Source organism: Typopeltis vanoorti, chromosome 15, assembly GCF_054136105.1.
Source record: "Typopeltis vanoorti isolate ZY-2024b chromosome 15, IOZ_Tvanoo_1.0, whole genome shotgun sequence".
Taxonomy (NCBI): Eukaryota; Metazoa; Arthropoda; class Arachnida; order Uropygi; family Thelyphonidae; genus Typopeltis; species Typopeltis vanoorti.
This window is the reverse complement of record NC_143563.1, coordinates 78,344,715-78,363,057: the sequence shown is the minus strand read 5'-3', so window position 1 is coordinate 78,363,057 and position 18,343 is coordinate 78,344,715. Positions and strand designations below refer to the sequence as shown.

At 35.6% G+C, this 18,343-nt stretch overlaps 1 protein-coding gene across 1 annotated transcript in view; it reads right to left on the bottom strand.

Moving 5' to 3' along the window:
• LOC150098917 (polyamine-transporting ATPase 13A3-like) overlaps positions 1-15,728 on the bottom strand; it is a 434,948-nt gene extending 419,220 nt beyond the window's left edge. The window contains exon 1 of the mRNA XM_090404645.1: positions 15,701-15,728. The gene's annotated coding sequence lies outside the window, so the exon portion shown is untranslated. The remainder of the gene's footprint in view (positions 1-15,700) is intronic.
• Between the last annotated feature and the right edge of the window lie 2,615 nt (positions 15,729-18,343).

Sequence of the window (18,343 nt, the reverse complement as noted above, 5' to 3'; positions counted from 1 at the left end):
CCACCCTTTTGCAATGGGATTTCCATACAGTCTTTTCACTCTTGTGGAATCTTCGTTGTTCTGAGACTCGATTTATATATGCTGGTCAAAGGAATGGCCAGTTCAGCTGAACACTCTTTTAGCACCTGTGCTGAAATCCCATCAGTCCCTATTGCTAAATTCTTATTTGATTTGGGCAACAGCTCTGATACCTTCTCTTCATACACCTGAATTTCTTCAGAAAAGGTAGGAGTGAACTCAATGTTGCATACACCAGGTTGATAGCTTTTAGCAAAATGGGCACTTATTAGTTGAACAACCTCTTCTGCATCTGTCACCCTCAACACCATCTGTATTCAGAAGAGTTATTCTTTCATATTCACTCTTTCTTTTACTTGCAACATAACAATAGAATTCTTTGGGGTTGTCATTAGCTTGCAGAGCCAATTCTTTTTCACTCAGACTTAGCTTTCCGTACAACAGTTGTAACTCTTCTCGCCTGCTGCTTATAATTTTCATAACTGACATCATCCTTATGTAGATGGTATTCCTTCCACACCATCCATTTCTTACAAATCTCTTGCTTAATAAGGTTACACATCCATTTAATCCCTACCCTATTTATTCTTTAAATTCTCAGGACATATTCTTATATTGCATCATTTAAGTCTTTTTTAAATGCTTCCCATGCGCTGTCAATATTCTCCCCATCCAGCAACCAATACCCTCTGAACTCAGTATATTCCTCAACTGGTCATAATTTTTTGCTCTGTAGTTTAGCATGTAACCTTTTCTGAATGGAACATTCAGAAAAGGATTTATCTTGAAATGAAACACCCTCTGACACTATAATCAAATCAAACACTTTTTGACCCCGATTTCCTTCTGTCACATGCTGCTTGAGGAAGTCATGTAGCAACAGCTCAATAAATTCAGTTTCATTCTTCTCATTAGATTTTACTGCTACCCAATCAATATTTGGATAATTAAAGTCTCCCATTATGATTTCTCTTTTTGTGCTCATCTTTTCTATTTGGTGATGCATTTCTTCATCACTAGCAACCATTCCACCAGGTCTGTAACAACATCCCACTATGTAATTGATCTTGTTAGATTCCACTTCACACCAGATGGCTTCAAATTCACTGCCACATGAAATACTTTTACTAGTACTACAGTCACAGTTCTCAACATTAACTGGATTAAAGTCATCTGATATCATTAGCAGCACTCCTCCTCCTCTCCTATCTTATTTATCCTTCTTAAAAGCACAGTACCCTTTAAAATACAAAGCAGTTAGTATGTCTGATTCTGATAGCTATGTCTCACTAATGCCTACAATATGAGGTCCCAAGATATTGACCAAGGCAACAAACTCTACCCTTTGTTTCTGATACTCCTAGTATTCATATATAGACTTAATAAGCTACCTACATATTCTTTTGTATATTCTTGTCTGCAGTCTGCATGACACAGTTGGACAATTTGAAGATCTCTACTCTTCTCTGGTGCATTATACATGTAGACATCTTTGCACATGTTTGATGAATGAAACAAATGAATGAAAGTCGAAATCGCTCCTCTTAATCATTTCTATGATAATGCCCATTTCCATCATTATGACAATTATATAACATTCAACTCTTACAGAACTCTTACACTATATTCTCACCACTCTTCCCATTATAATTTAGTTTCTCTGACTCTCTGTGTTAGGTCTCATACCAGTTATTAGTTTTTCATAGTGCCTGATACCAAATGCATTCAGGCATAGGCTGTCCATCTTATAAAAATCTAATCTTCCCTCAAACTCACTCCACAATCCAAAAACTTGCATCCATTCCTTCTACACGGCATACACATTGAATCGTTTGCCATCATAGCTCTTCTTCTTCATTCATTTTTATCATGTTGAGGTAATACACTATTTTCACTCTTCGCTCTAGCCTCTTCCAACAATACTTTCATGTCCTCTCTCATACTGAACTTATTACTAGTTATTTGTTAGTAACTACTATAATTACGAACTCGTTTACTTTTCTTTTCTGTTTCTAAATTGCATGTGATATATTTTTAATTTTAGCTCCTGAAAAACTTGACGTTATAATCTGCTCATCAACAGCTTGTTTTATGATAGTCACCATACCAAATAACATCCTTCTTTTTACAAACAACGTTACTTACCTGATTTTCGCTTACTGGCTCACCTGACTACATGCTTTGTTGTTTCTTATTTTGTTGCTTAATTTTCTTTTCCTCCCTATGTTCATTCAAACACTTCTCGACTTTCTGTAAATTAAAGCAGATTATCAGTCTGATAATCTGCTTTAATTTCGATGCTTTGGAGCTTAATTCATTTTCAATATCTTCAACGAACTTCTTAGCAGGACAAGCCTTTTTGTTCTCGAGTTTGCTGCTCCTCTTAGCGTTACATTTCTTGTGTGCTTTTGGTGCCATTTTGAACTATATTTATTATAGCAATATCTTAACAAAAAATATGTATAAAATACTAAATACACTAAAAACACGAAAATCTACACTAATATACTATAAAACACTAATTTTCTAAGGGAAATACACAATAAAACAGATTAAAAAAACACCACTTTTACACAAGCTCCAAATTCACTAACCAATCACAATGTGGCCCAGAACCCGAATCCGATATAATCTATATAATCCAATATAAATCAATTAAATGTGATACAGTACAGTATACAATAACCGAACTAAATTTAATTAAAGTAAAAAAATAAATTCTGTAAGCAACACTGAACTGATCATTTTTGAAAGTAGTGTATGCACAGATTTTACTTCTCTGATGAAGTCCCCAGATGAGGATCTTATTTTTTGTAAAAGCATGCAACATTGACTATAAACAACGAATTACAAGATAACCACAGTGATTAACTTTCATAAGATGAAAATATAGATATTTCATACTGAAAATAACAGTACAAACAAGCAATTCAAAGAAACGGGAATACAAGGTGCATACAGCAGTCAGTGGTTTACTAATTAAAAAACTGTTACCATGTGCTAGAAATTAATATTAATAAATAATATTATTAAAAACTATTTTTGATGGTTATATAAAATAAGAATCTCCCAAACTTTTGGGAGATGCAACATTGACTGTTGGGATATACTTTTTCTTTCTTTCTTTGAGAATCTAATCTTTTCACTTTTGCACTCGCACTTTCAGTAAGGGTCTTCATGCCCTTTGAAAGATTGCACAGCAGATTATTTGTTTTCATAGATTTTAGAGGAGGTGCTTCATCTTAACAGGAATGCTGCTATGTCTGTCCAACAACCCTGTTACATCTTCAGCTGTACTTTAATTCAATTTCATCTCTTTCACCAGTCTGCTATCATCTCAATAATGTTCTCCAATATGTTCTCTAATACTGTGAAGCCATGCATAAATTCTGAGAGAACTTTGTGTCACACTCCACACACTATTCAAATAGGTCTCTGACATTTACTCCCAAACAGCATTGATGTTATTAATGTCTTACAACATGTTGCATGAATGGCTAATAATCTTGGATGTTCTTGTCTGATTTGTTCAAAACTCTCACTGTGATGGTTTGGTGGAAGTAATAGGCTTTAAAAGTATTTTAAAGCCTATTATTATTATCCACCTAGTCCATTTGGCTGCCAAACTGATGTGGTGTTTGGTGTAAACAACACTGATATTAAGAGGTATTCTGAACTTAGCAAGATTTGCAGAATGACCAGGGGCACTGTCCAAAAGAAGAAAAGCCTTAACTGGTAACTCATTTGGACAGTGCCCCTGGGGCATAGTAGGACAAAAACAGTTTGTGTACCAATCCAAGAAGATTTATTCTGTTGTACCATTTCCAGAAGAGAGACAACATGGCTTTGTTTAAGCCCTTGAGAGCATGTGGTGTCTGTGAGTGGTATACTAACATTGGCTTTAATTTCAGTGGTCCTTATTTTATTAATTTAATCAACAGTTTTTAATTAAAACTGACAAATTGATCCTGTAGAATAGTGGCCCAATAATAGTACATCAACAAGCAAATTGATGTTTCTCACCTCTCCTCTTATCTCCAACCTCCTCATTCCTGAATGACTCAGATGCTAGAGGGGAGAGTTTCTCACCTCTGATTGGTTATGCTGTTTCTTTACATCATAATTATACAGTTATTCTCGCACATTTTAGTAATTTTTAATAGATTTTTGATATTTTTGGACTAAGGTTTCAAAAACCATCATTATTATGAAATGTTGCAAAACAAACTATTACAAACTGAGGACCACCTGTATTTTCATAACTGTAATGCTCCAAATCAGCTGAAGTTCAGCTTTATTAAAAAAGAAAAAAAAAAGTAGACAACTTCCATACAATTAAGAACTAGAGAAGGCATCTCCAACCTCAAAATGGTTTGGTTGTTTTGGGGAATTATCAGAAGCAACTAACACTGTGTGACAAGTCAGTTGTGTTTGGTAATTGTGTGTGTATTCCCTTACCATTTGTTCTCTGGCCAGTTTTTTTTTTTTTTGTCAAATTTTGCAGTAAAAAAAAAAAACAAGTTTCCAGAAGTGGGAGTGAAAACTTAATAACTTTTATGTGAGACACTGCTAACTCACTTTCAGTTGAAATGCACCTCAATAGGTGTACAACAGGGATATATAAAATGATTCCTTTCTGGAGGATTCTAGTCACTCTGAACAACTTCCAGCAGAACAGAAACTATAGATATTAGCAATGTTTCAAATAAATAAATATTCCAGGAATTGATTTTTTTTTTTCATCTGCTGAATATGTCAGAGCTATCTTTCCTAAAGTTTATTTCCTGAACATGAAAGCATCAAAAAAAAAAAAAAAAAATCTCATCGAGTGAAGAAGGAAAGAATCAAATAACTGGCATACACAGACAACTCAGTTTCATTAGATACTGTCATACTTCATGGCATACAGAATAAAATTAGACACTCATCACTAAACAAGTAAACATGCAATAATACTATTCTAATTATTATAATATATAATTACCTCCAAGGAATCAAACTCAATATGCGTGATCTCACTCAGTGAACATATCTATCATAGCCTTAAAATCTATCACACATTCCATCTGCCAACTATTCTCTCTATGTAAAAATCTACTCCAACCTCTAGAGATATATTCTCATTTCCACTCCTCCCATTCTCAGGTATTAATCTGGTAAAATCTCTTCACTAACTCAATATCTCTATCAAACACCTGTTTTCCACCTATCCATTAAACTTCGCAATGCACATTCTCTCTATCTCTCACCATATTGCCTCTGTTGCTCATCTTAAGGATAAAGTGTTTAACATAAAAAAAAACGCCAGCTTGTAAATATAGTTTAATAAAGATAATTCATTGGTAATGATGTCTTTTATAAAATGCTATGCTCAATTTGCTTTCTGTTCTCTTATTTAAAGGTTTAAAAATCCATACTGCATGACTTTCTCACAATTTTAACATACTCAGATGAGAAAGAAAGAATTTTCTCCATAACTGCTGCATATATTATTTCAACAAAACTAATTTTAATGGATCACTAGAAAAATACAAGATGTCCTCTTGTGTTTTTACACTGAACATTTTATTTCTCTCCACACATTAGAGGCTTCATGGATTGAAACAGCACTGAGAAAGAATTAAAACTATTTAATTCTTCAAATATTTCATCTCAGTCATAGAGACATCTTCAGAGAGCACAACAGAAGATTTGTAACATATAAACACAAACAAAGACAACAAAAAATTAACTGAAACATGTAGACGGAAGTGGAGTTCTAACTAGATTAGGCACTCTCTGGGCATCTGTTTGGTAGCTTAGAATGTAAACTGGGATCTTGATGTATTACTGTTTCCCATATTTTGAGAAGTTTTATGCAAACATATTTATTCAAATTAGGCATTTTTGAGAGCAGCTGCAGATTCTAAAAATAGTCTTTTGCTTCAAAATTGATGTGATTAACATGGTGGTCTTTTTCCAAAATTGATTTCATGAGCCATATCGAAAGCATGGTCTGCAAGGCATGATTGACCATAGTCATGACTGCAAATGTATTTTTTTAATGTGGTTGGTGGCTGATCTTTTTGTCTGTCCATAGTAGGTGAATTTGCAGGAAATCTATAAATACCATGAAATGAAAGAGGAGAGGAAATAATCAGAAGTATTAAATATTATTTTAATCCTTTTTCAGTGCTGTTTCACTCCATTAAACCTCTAACATGAGTCCTTCCCAGGATTTAAGCCTTAACATACAAATTTCTTTCTCTCCATACTAGTTCTAAGCTGTTCTTCCCATGTGTACTCAGTCTCCAAGACAAATCAGGCTTCTGATAATTTGATCAATACTTCTACAATAAAAAAGGTACGTGGAGGATGTGTGAAAAGAGAAACAGAAAGGCTGAGAAAAGAGATGAAAGGCATGGAGATAATTTGAGAGAAGGAGAGAAGGTAGGTATGAGAGAAGGATGTGAGAGAACAAGGAAGAGAAGAAGGTAACAAAATGGGAGATAGCATTTGAGGGAAAGTGGAAAAGAAAGAAGACAGAGAGAGAGAGAGAGACTGGAAGCATAAAGTTTCAGGGATGTCGGTGAGAGAAGAATGAATGAATGAATGAAGATGTTCAGAGCGTCATGTTTGGAGATTTGATGATTTTGGGTGTGCAGTATACGGTGCCAGAGGCATAGCAATGACAATGAAGTAATGTGGATATGTAGAGAAGATGATAGTGATGGTTGAAACAAATGATCATAGAGATAGCATGAATCGTGTAGTAAGAAATTTGAGATTGAGGTTAGTGATAGTGTAGCAGAAATGTATGAGTGGGAAGACAGTGAGTGTGTTGCTGCAGCATGATAATACAGAGTGAATAGAAGAGCAGTGATAATGAATGGGATGACTCTGAGAATGTGTAAAAAAGAGGTCTAGAATATGTGGATATGTGGAGTAAATTTGAGAATAGAAAGTATCTGTGTGAAAGAGATAGATTACGTTTGATCACAAAAGGACATGCATTTGGAAAGAATGACATTTTCTTGGCAACTGAGTGTGTTATGGCAGAGAAACTAGAATTGCAAGGGTGGACACACAGCAGGGATGACCTTAAGCAAAGACAGCGATTTGAGAAATGAGAGTGAGTGTACTATATTGCACAGCCAAGTGGCATGCATATGCAGGTAGTAATATTACTGGATTTTCTGTATACAAATGCCAGGTGCATTAGAAATAAAAGGAATGAGCTTATGGCATTGATTTACTAAATCACTCAAAAGACTGCTAGTATTAGTGAAACTTGGTTAATCCAGAGGATGTTCCTAAAGGGATAGAAATCAAAGAATATAGCATATTTTGGCAATATTATAATTATTTTATTATTATTGCACAGGTACTACCTCCATGAAGTCCTAAGACTCATCGTGGGAGATCCAAACTATCAACACAATATCTGTACCTCTCCTTGAAACCATTAACAGACAAAACACTCACAATGGACTCTGGCAACTCAATCCATTCATTCACCACTCTCCCAACAAAAAATCTAGTTTTCAAGCCCTTGATAACCACAACCTTACTCAACTTCCAGGGATGACCTCTTGTTCTGTCCCCTCTAGCCAAGTGCTGAAACATTTCCCCTGCATAAATCCTTTATGTAACTTAAATATTTCTATCATATCCCCCCCCCCTTTTTTTGGCTATTAACCAACTTTGATAATTCACAAACCCTTAAGCTATCCTCATAGGAAGCAATCCACAGACCACTCACCATCTGGGTCACTTGCATCTGGATCCTCTCCACCACCTCCTCATTCCCAAAAAACCAATGTGACAGATCTAAGCACAGTAATCCGGATATAGTCATATCAAAGCTTTATAAAGAGGAAAAAGAAGAATAGAGAAGGCAAACACAGTGGTGGAGGAGTGTTATCCATGATAAAAGATGAAATGTGTTCTCTCAGAGTAAAAAATCAGAGTGGAAATGATACTAATGGCTTAGAAAGTATATGATGCAAGATAGAAATTTACAGGACAAGATATTTATGGGATGTTGATATAGACCATGAAATATAAATGGCAATGAGAAGGAAATGTTTAAGCAAATTAGTTTGCCTAAACATTATCATTACAGGGGACTTCAACTATAGCAATATAAACTAGGCACAGGAAGCAGCAAAGAGTACTAAGGGCTGAATTATTGGATTTCTTGAGACAACTGTCTTAAGCATAATATGGTGGAGAGAACACAACGATCAAAAGTTTGGACTTGGTCATAGAAGCAAAAGATCTGACTGTGACTGACATGTCATACTTTCCCCGTATTCATGAAGTGAACGATGAACAGACATGCAGAAATATCAAGGCAACTATTGCAGACTTAGAAACTAGCTTGCAGAATTACAATGAAAGAATTTGAAGCAAGTGAAGTCAGTGGTTCATGGGTGATATTTATGAAAAAAATTGTTGTTGGCAATGACAGATCATATACCTAGAGTGAAGAAGATAAAATGATTTGGAATGAAATGGATAACTGGAGATATTAAACAGAATTACAGATGAAAAAGAGATTATGGAAAGCACATAAAGAGAGAGAGGTGGAGAACGCATGCATAAGAAATATAAGATTTCCAAGGAATTTTTTCACTATGTGACCAGCAGGAGGAAAAATTATCATGTATGGATTATTCTGCTGGATAAAGACAGGACTCAGGTGACACTACCATATTCAGGCTTTTGACCCTCGGAATACATTCACACATTGATGCTGTTATGCATTTCTTTGTCATTTCCTAAGCAGCATTAATTTCCTTAGTGCTCGACTCCTCATTCCATGCTATAGCTTCAAGCTGTCTCCTAAGCTTGTCATAATCACCAGCCTTGTACTTCCACATATATCCTTTACTCATAGAAGTCTTTATATTGCTAGCTACAATCCAGGTGATACTTCATAATCACTCTCACCAACTGGAAAGAAGTGAGAAAACCCCACTCACAATCACATCCTCTGATGAAATAATCAGATTTAAAACTTTAGATCCTTGTGTGCAAACATACTGCCCAAGACAGCTGTCTTTAAAGAACTAAAGAAATTCATTTTTCTTATTCTCAAAAGTTATCTCTTCATTGAAATCTATACTGCCATAATTAAAATCTATAACAATTACCATTCCCTTGTTCATTAACTGAAGTTACTTGTACATTTCTGCATCAATCCCCCTCCTCATTCCCTGACCTATAGCAGCATCAGACTAATATCTCTTTCTGTCAACCTCTGCCTCACACCCTATCAACTCAAAATCATTGCCACTATTTACCTATTGTATCTCCACTTTGTGCAAACATAATTTGCCTGCTATCATCAACAGCAGACCCTGCTCCCTTCTTGTTCTTTCTATCCTCGGGGAAAATATCATACCCTTCCATTTCTATTGCCATCCTCATTCAACCATGTTTCACTTACTCCCTCATAATAAAAATATTATGATTCCTTTGTGTTCAGAGTACTCTCACATGTACTGCTACTGATGGTAGTTCACTCCTAAGAACTTATAACATAGAGCCATGTGTTATTTATCAGAAAGTTTCTTATATCTATATATTTCATTTTAAAATTTTCATCATAACAAATAAATACAAAGAATCCATATAAAAAAATCTATTTACATTTTTCTGTTATTATTCAGCTACCATATATTTGATTAAAAAAAGATATTAAGAATACCTTAACTTCTTCAACAACTTTTCCAGAACAAAATTAATAAAAAAAACTGCATATAAATTTTAGAAATAACTTAATGTAATTAAGAAACCTATAATCTAAATGAATCAAATATGTGTACACTGCCAGTACAAGGTAAGCTGCAAGTGAACTTAATTTTTTTTTGTCCCTGGGTAACTCATGGAAGAAGGGAGGTCTAAATGTACTTTTTTTAAATTAGAATGGTTTAAGGAGTAGCTCATTTTCTTTGTGATGCTTTTTGTATTTTTCTCAACTTGGATAAGTCCACAATACTGTACAAGGATCTCCAATTTTTTCTGCTCCACTAACTTTAAGGCTCTTCTCATCCACTACACTCTGGCAACCTTCACTGTGTCTTCTTTCAACTCTTGGTCTTCTTTCCTACCTGCCTTCATTAATAATAGCCATAGCCCAAGTTCTATCTATATCAGTTTCTACTGTATTAATAATCTACGCTTAAGCCATTATATTTTGCAATTTGCTCGGCCATCTTCATTTTTAGTGCCTGATGTACTGGATAATGCCCAGTTCCTGTTCTTATCTAGTAACAGGGTATCCTACCTCTAACCTATCATGTTTATCATATATTTCTCTCTATTCATTCCTGTGTGACTCAATTTATAAAAAATACTATTAGATATGTCAAATTTTTTAGTAGCTGGATAATTATTACTCTGTAATTAGTAAGGATATATGTGGAATTATAAATTATATATTTAGTTTAATCCTTTATCCAAGTGTAAGTAAACAAAGTTTGTGCCTAAAGTATCTTCAGGACTGGAGCAATTCGTGACAAAGGTGGACTGAGTTCACACCACTTTCCTTGGTATTCCATAATGCAAAGCACATCTCCTTGCGGACATGCATAATCCTATGCATTATGGGAAGGGTCACTACCCAGATCAGTTTTGACCTTTATTGAGGTATCCTCAGTGGGAGTCAGACCCAGAGGTGATTCCAAGGTTGAAGCAATGCAGAAGTCATATTTCCATATGCCAGTTGCCAAAATGGGTCACACCTTATTACTAAATTACTCTGGATTAGAGAAAGATGTAGAAAGTTTGTTTTTTTTTCCCCACTTGGTTAGACTATAAATTTTATATTTAGTTTAATCCTTTATCTAAGTGTAAGCAAACAAAGTTTGTGCCTGAAGTATCTTCAGAACTTGGGCAACTCATGGCAAAGGTAGACTGAGTTCACATCACTTTCCTTCACATCAGGAGCCAACACTTTAAAATCTGCTACCCATACCCTAGTGTACACTTGAGCAGAATACTGTGCTCCAGCGTAGTATTTGAGTCACATTTCAGCAAGGTTGATGTGCAACTTAACGATACCATGAGAATTATCATGGGTCGCATAAAGTTTACACCTGTTGAGTGGCTACCAATAATCTGTAAAACCATACCACCAGACATAAGGAGGGAGAGCAGAGAGTGGATAAAATGTATGGGAAATAACAACTTACCCATCCATGAGGACCTCCAAAATCTACCACCTTAAAGTCCCATAACCCAATTTGGAAAAATCAGCAACCGGATATATTTGCTCCTAAAACTGAATGGAAGAATTGCTGGCTTACTTCAACAATAAAAAATGGACACCTCATTACAGACTCCACAACAGAGGCCCCTGGCTTTCACCTGTCCAGACAATAATGGAGCACACTCAACTGCCTAAGGACAGGCCATGCCAGATGTGCTACCATGATGTACAAGTGGGACTTGCATCAATCCCCAACATGTGACTGTGGTGCTGATCAACAGACCATCAATCATATTATCCAGGACTACCCACTGCAGAGTTTTAAGGGCACACTGACAGACTTGTTCCAGGCTACCCCAGATGCAGTCCAATGTATTAGAGACAATCTGAACTTAAATTTGTTATATTTAGTATTTAGATTTAGTGTGTGTGTGTATATGTGTATATATATATATATATATATATTCATTTTTTCTGTTTTATCTTTCTATTTGCACAAATCCAACCCATACAAAATGTATGTACAATCCAACATACGGGTTGTGTTTGAGAAAGGTATCCAGACTATCCACTGGATAAAATTTTGGCTGGAGAAGATTTAAACAGGTGGAAGATGACATAACCAACTACCCAAACTTCAATAAGCATGGAAGTGTGAAATGCATAGCATCTGGTCTTCATGCTTCCAACTGCCTCCATCTTAAATATGGCAACTCATTTCCAAGCTGTTTCTTTCTCTTCTAACCATTTACTTAGTGACTTACCACACAACTGCATTCCTGAACTCTGTCTTAAGGTGACCCTTCTTTCCTCTCTTCCAAGTATGTGGTGTACCACACGGAGAAAGCAAAAACATCAAGGCTTATTAAATAAAGTATTAATCCAGCTCTCTAATGAAACAGTACTTCCATAGAATCTTTAGTTCTTTCAGAAAAATAGAGAGCCCACCTCAGTGCAACTACTACTACAAACAAACAAACAAAAAAACATGAGTAAGCCATTTTATAGAACTCAAGCTCACCTTCTCAAGTAGATGTCTCTCCACAATGCTTAAGGCCAAACTTTCTAAGTTGAAAAGGAGTCTTTCTCTCACTTCCCTCAATCATCTTTTGCCAGTCTGCATTTTTATGATGCTTCAATACATGAGAGATTATTCAACCTATAGTAGATTAGTTTCTGCCCATCATTATAGATGGGCAGAAAGTTGAAGAGAAAGAAGAAACTTGTTGACAACTGAGTTGAAGAGTGCAGAATTAATACTCTTTAGGAAAGAGAGAAATATATAAGCTGAGAAAGCTGTTCCAAAATACAGCAGCAGCAGAAGGCATGATGAACAGGAAGAAAAATTTATGTGAATATGGAACTGAACTCTGCAAGAAACACTGAAGAGCTACAATGTGTTATAAGAGGAGAGTGAAGAAATTACTAATGCTCATTTCAATGAACAGTGACCATAAAAAATAATTGTAAAAAATCCAAACAGCAGAAAGATACTGAATCTATATCAAAAACAGTAACTAATGATAGACACATCAATAATCAACCTAATTACTCATTTCTGTGTTAAGTCAAGGATTTTTAGGAAGGCTCAGGATCACCATCCCAAATATGAGAGTAATATTCAATGACTGGATGGATCTATGATTTGTAGAGATCTGTCAGTTATTCAGAGGTAAAATAATGCCCCTAATAAAAAGACAAAACTTAATATCTTGAAGGATGAGGAAGTGATATTTGCAATATGTTTATGCTAAGAAAGATTTAAGGAGTTAGGGATATTCCAAGAAGAGAAATCTTATCTTGTCCAGAAATCTGGGTGTTGTCAAAAGCAAGATAAGAAGAAAAAATAAGTTATTTTGAAAGTTTATTTTTCACTTGGTTAGAATATAATAAATTTAGTTTAATCCTTTATCCAAGTGTGAGCAAACAAAGTTTGCACCTGAAAGTATCTTCAGGACTGGGGGTAAGGTGGTGCGACACCAGGGTGACTCCTTGCAAAGTTGGAGCAAGCTACTATCACTCCTATCTCAGTATCTCCCATAATACAAAACACATCTCCTTGCGGATATGTCTAATGTTATGCATTAAGGGAAGGGCCACTACCCGGACTAGTTTCAACCTTTATTGAGGTCTCTTCAGTGGGAGCCAGGCCCAAGTGGAGATACCAGCCAGAAGCATTAGCAAGGTCATCTCTACGTACAGGAGTTGCCAAATGGTGTGCCACCTTTTTAATAAATTACTCTGGATTTAGAGAAAGATCTTGAAAGTTTATTTTTCACTTGGTTAGAATATAATAAATTTATTTTAATCCTTTATCCAAGTGTGAGCAAACAAAGTTTGAACCTGAAAGTATCTTCAGGACTGGGGGTAGGGTGGTGCGACACCAGGGCGACTCCTTGCAAAGGTGGAGCAAGCTACTATCACTCCTATCTCAGTATCTCCCATAATGCAAAACACATCTCCTTGCGGATATGTCTAATGTTATGCATTAAGGGAGGGCCACTACCCAGACTAGTTTCGACCTGACCTCAATAAAGGTCAGGTCGAAACTAGTCTGAGTAGTTTCGACCTGACCTTTATTGAGGAGCTACTAGTTTCGACTAGTAGCTTGCTCCACCTTTGCAAGGAGTTTCCCTGGTGTCGCACCCTTACCCCAGTCCTGAAGATACTTTCAGGTGCAAACTTTGTTTGCTCACACTTGGATAAAGGATTAAACTAAATTTACCAGTTATTTTCTTTTCTTTGCAAAAAATTAGAAAATTAAGTTTTCTAGCACTATATTAACAAGATTATCAGAGCCATATTGAAGAATAGCTGAGGGATTAGAATTCAGAATTGTAATCCTAGATGTTTCAGATAATAAATCTTCAGGAAGTTTTGCTGATTTGTGTAATACAAGGTTTGTAAAATGACAACTGCAGTATGCTGTCATCAGTAAAACTTTGGATTGGCTTTGTAGCTAAATGAAGAAGGTTGTTCATATGCAGAAGGAAGGTTGTTCATACGCAGAAGCATAGTGAAAAACTTGGGTTCAGTTCTTTTACCTGTTGTTTCACAACAGGTAAAAGAACAGAAGTGAAACCCCAATATTACACATAAAAGTGAAATCCAAGTGGAAGTGAAACCTCAATATTACACATGAAACATGTGACAAGATAGAATACTGGCAATAAAAAATCAGAAGGAAGATATACCATATATGATCAGAGCCTTACAGACAGATCAACTGCCCAAGGTACCACTAACTTTTTTAAAGCACTTGTCCATGGGTGAGTCTCTGACCTCCATGGAGTCAGAGACTCCTCATGGGAGGTACACACTATCGCACACAATGCTCATCCAATCGTGCCTTAAGTTGAGTCAATATGTCCATTCACAAACTCAGGCAATGCATTCCACTTACTAACCACTCTCCATACAAAAAAAGAAATGTTTGCTCACACCCTACTTATACAATTTTCAGCAATGGCCTCTTGTTCTACTCCCCTCTCCCATTCCATGAAAAATCTCTTCCATGTCAACCTGATAACAACCCTTGACTGGCTTATATGTCTCGCAAGGCTTTGCAATACCCTTTGCAACTTATAACACCCATTTTCAACTTATTCTTTCTACGAATACAGATTAACTAAAATATAATATTAAAGAAGTTTCAAAGCAATTTTTTTCATGTTGTTCCCACCCACAAATAGTTATTATGCAAACCTATAGTACATTTCATACTGTGGGTGGGCTAGGAGTTTTTTTTTTCTTTTTATATAAGCAATATTTTTATATTTTTATGTAACTTTCTGTTGATCAACAGTAGTGAAATCCATAAGAAGCCTACTGTTAATTTTCTCAAGGGGTGTTATATGGTGTCAATGGATCATTATATCAAGCAATACGTAATCTTTATTTGAGTTGTAAGTCAGCAGTTATTGTCGAAGGTAATACAGGAAGATGGTTTGATGTTAAATCAGGTTTGAGACAAGGATGTACATTATTTTAACTGTCATTCATGGATCACATTATGAATGTGGCATCAAACCTGATATCAAAATCGGTGATGTTAATCTCAGCTCTTTATATTATGCAGATGATGTTATACTTCTAAATGTACATATACTTCTAAGCAAAACAAGTATTCTTTGCCAGGATGGCAGGAAAAAGACCAAGCAAGATCTAGATAGACTGATAGTGTAAAAAGTGCCTGAGAAGACAGAAATATGAGATCTGATAGTACTAGAATATTGACAAATAATAGATTAATTTAGAGGAAAATTGTTGATAGGAAGTTAGTAATAATGTAACTTTTCCTGTAGTACTCTCATAATATCCTGTACACCCCCTGAGGGTACATGTCAGGAATTTGATGATGATGATATATATCATAATATCTGGTTGAAACATGAGCAAGTTTTGCTTTGCTTGATTTGTGCTGAACAATAACATAACTATATTTATATATGCAGTGTCTGTAGAAATTTATCTATACTAGATTACCTGAGATGAGGGGATTTTTTTTTTTAGTCCTCTTTCTTAATGCACACCATTCTTTTCTCATTTCATGAGAATGCATCTCTCCATTACGATTATAGTTCTTCAACAAAGACATACTAGAAAATAAAATATTTTGTAATATTAAAATGTGGAAATACAAATTTAAAGGAAATTCTGATTAAATTCATAATATCTATCATCATATTTGCTTCAAACATGATTTTATATATACTGTTTTGTTTTGTGCAGCTGTGCTGAACAGCAAGCACTGCATTTATTTCTGTTCTACTACATCTATATCAAGTTATTGGGGGGAGGGGGAACAGATTTCTTTTTTATTCCTCTTTCTTGGTATATGCAGTTCCTTTTAAAGAAGCAAAGGAATGAATCCTAATTATTAAAATTTAAAGCAGATATTATTCTTATTTTTTATATAATCATACTAGGGACTCTTCCCCCCCCGACGCTTATGGCTCCCCCCACAAGTTCCAAACTGGTAGGCCAGTTCTCCTTGAATTCCGATGACTCGACACTTAGGGTAGCCCCTGAGTGTCGAGTCCTCCAAAGGGGGTTCTGCCCATGCCCCCCCCCCCCCCCCCCCGAGTTCAGGACTGGTAGGCTGGTTCTTGAATTCTGATGAAGGGGGTTCCCCCTGGCGTCCTCCCCCTCCGAGTTCAGGACTGGTAGGTCGGTTCTCCTTGAATTCTGATGATTCGAATTTTGAAGACTTCAAAGGGGGTTCCGCCCCCTCAGAGAGTGGACAAAATATCATTGGAATATATAGAAAATTAAGTAATAACCATGACTAATTGATTGAAAGCATAATAGAGTAAACCCAATTAAACATTAAGAATACAATTAATTGTAATCAGCAGCTAGTAGATAAGTAGATAAGTTTTACTAAGAGCATAAATTTGAAGACACTGACTTTGATGTGTATTTTTTCATGTAATGTAACATCATTATTTTACCTGTATATGAATGAAAATGATTTCTAAACAAACTATTTAAGAGTTCATAAAACACAAATCAGATAATTTTTGTATTTCTAGAACAAATTTTGTTATGAAAATGTATCCAACCACAAATGGATGATTTTGAGTGTGAGCAATTATAGTTTCTTTGTTCCTCCAGATGGATATTAGTAATTTTGTTTGTTCATAATACAAAAGTCTGCAGGAACAAGGTATGCTGTAGGTTCCAGGATGGTCTAGATCAGGGCTGTCCAACCTTAGGTAATCTGAGGGCTGCATTAAAAAAATACTTATCCAAGAATGCATATCTAGTAATTTGGTGAGCAGCAGCGACACAACCTCGATAGCTGAACAAACGAACAACGCTAATTGCACAAGTGCATTCCCATGAGTGCCTGGAGCATGCGAGTTGCTACAAAACAGTGTAAGAACGCTTCTTTGACACATCTAATATTTGAAAAACACGTGGGTATATAGTAAAACACGTGGGTATATTTCATGTAAAAACATGAAATAAAATTACCAACATCGAGATTATCGATTACTGATAGAATTAAAATATCTAATATGCATTCGATTCAAATTGTTATTTTATTTTTTCGCTCCTCAAAATCAAAACCCACAGGCAGGCCACACAAAATCCCACCATGGACTGCATGCAGCCTGCGAGTGCTTTGGACAGCCCTGGTCTAGATGATGAAGAGAATCTTTTGGTAAGCAGATAAGGATAGTTAGCTTTAAGTATGGTTTGAAGAGGTCAGCAGCATCTTTTCTGTGGTGTCCTGGATATAGGGAATGGCAATGGATTTTTTGTGTTGCAGATTCCTGTGTGTGGGGGGGAGCAGAGTGTTCTGTCGATTTTGTGAAGGGGAAAGCCATTGGCTAAAATAGTGTCGCAAATGTGACTGATTTCTATGGAGAGACTAGTGTGGTAGGAGCAAATGGTTCAAACTTGATTAGCTTTCCCCAAGGATTTACAAAAGTCAGTGCACCTGTAACCTACCCTACAGAGGGGGAAACAGGACACACCATTTCAACAAGAAAAGACAAACACCAACACCACATTAAATTCCTCCACTATGATAAAACAGGCTTGTCAGACCATGCACTTCAAACATATCACAAAATCAACTGGAAAGGCACCAGGTCCCTACACTGCACCAAAACCCGGTTTGAAAGAAAGTTCAAGGAAACTTGCGAGATGGTGAAACATCATCTGAATCTCAACAAGAATGATGGATTAGCAATTCCAAGAATCTCAATGACCCATCTGCAACGTGTATAGCATCCAGAAGATGATGGTTGAACCCCATCAAAAGAAAACCTTAATATAAGAGAAGTGTAGAGATGTGTTTAATGTAGTTCCACTATAAAAGTATTTTTATTTTTATTTATTTATCATCTGTATATTATTATACTTATTATATGTATAAATATTTATTTTATTTTGTTACTTTATATTTGTGTAAAATTTTTATTTATTATTTGTTATTATTATTGTTTTTCTTGTTTGTTTTTTTTACCAGTGGTCAAGCTAGGGTAAATGATTAACAAAGCATTTAGATTTATCTTATTGTTGGATAGCATCATGTAGCTTGTACCCTATGCATATATATGGTTTCCTGATGATGACCTCAATCCAGAGGTTGAAACCAAGAGCCGCAGTGAAATT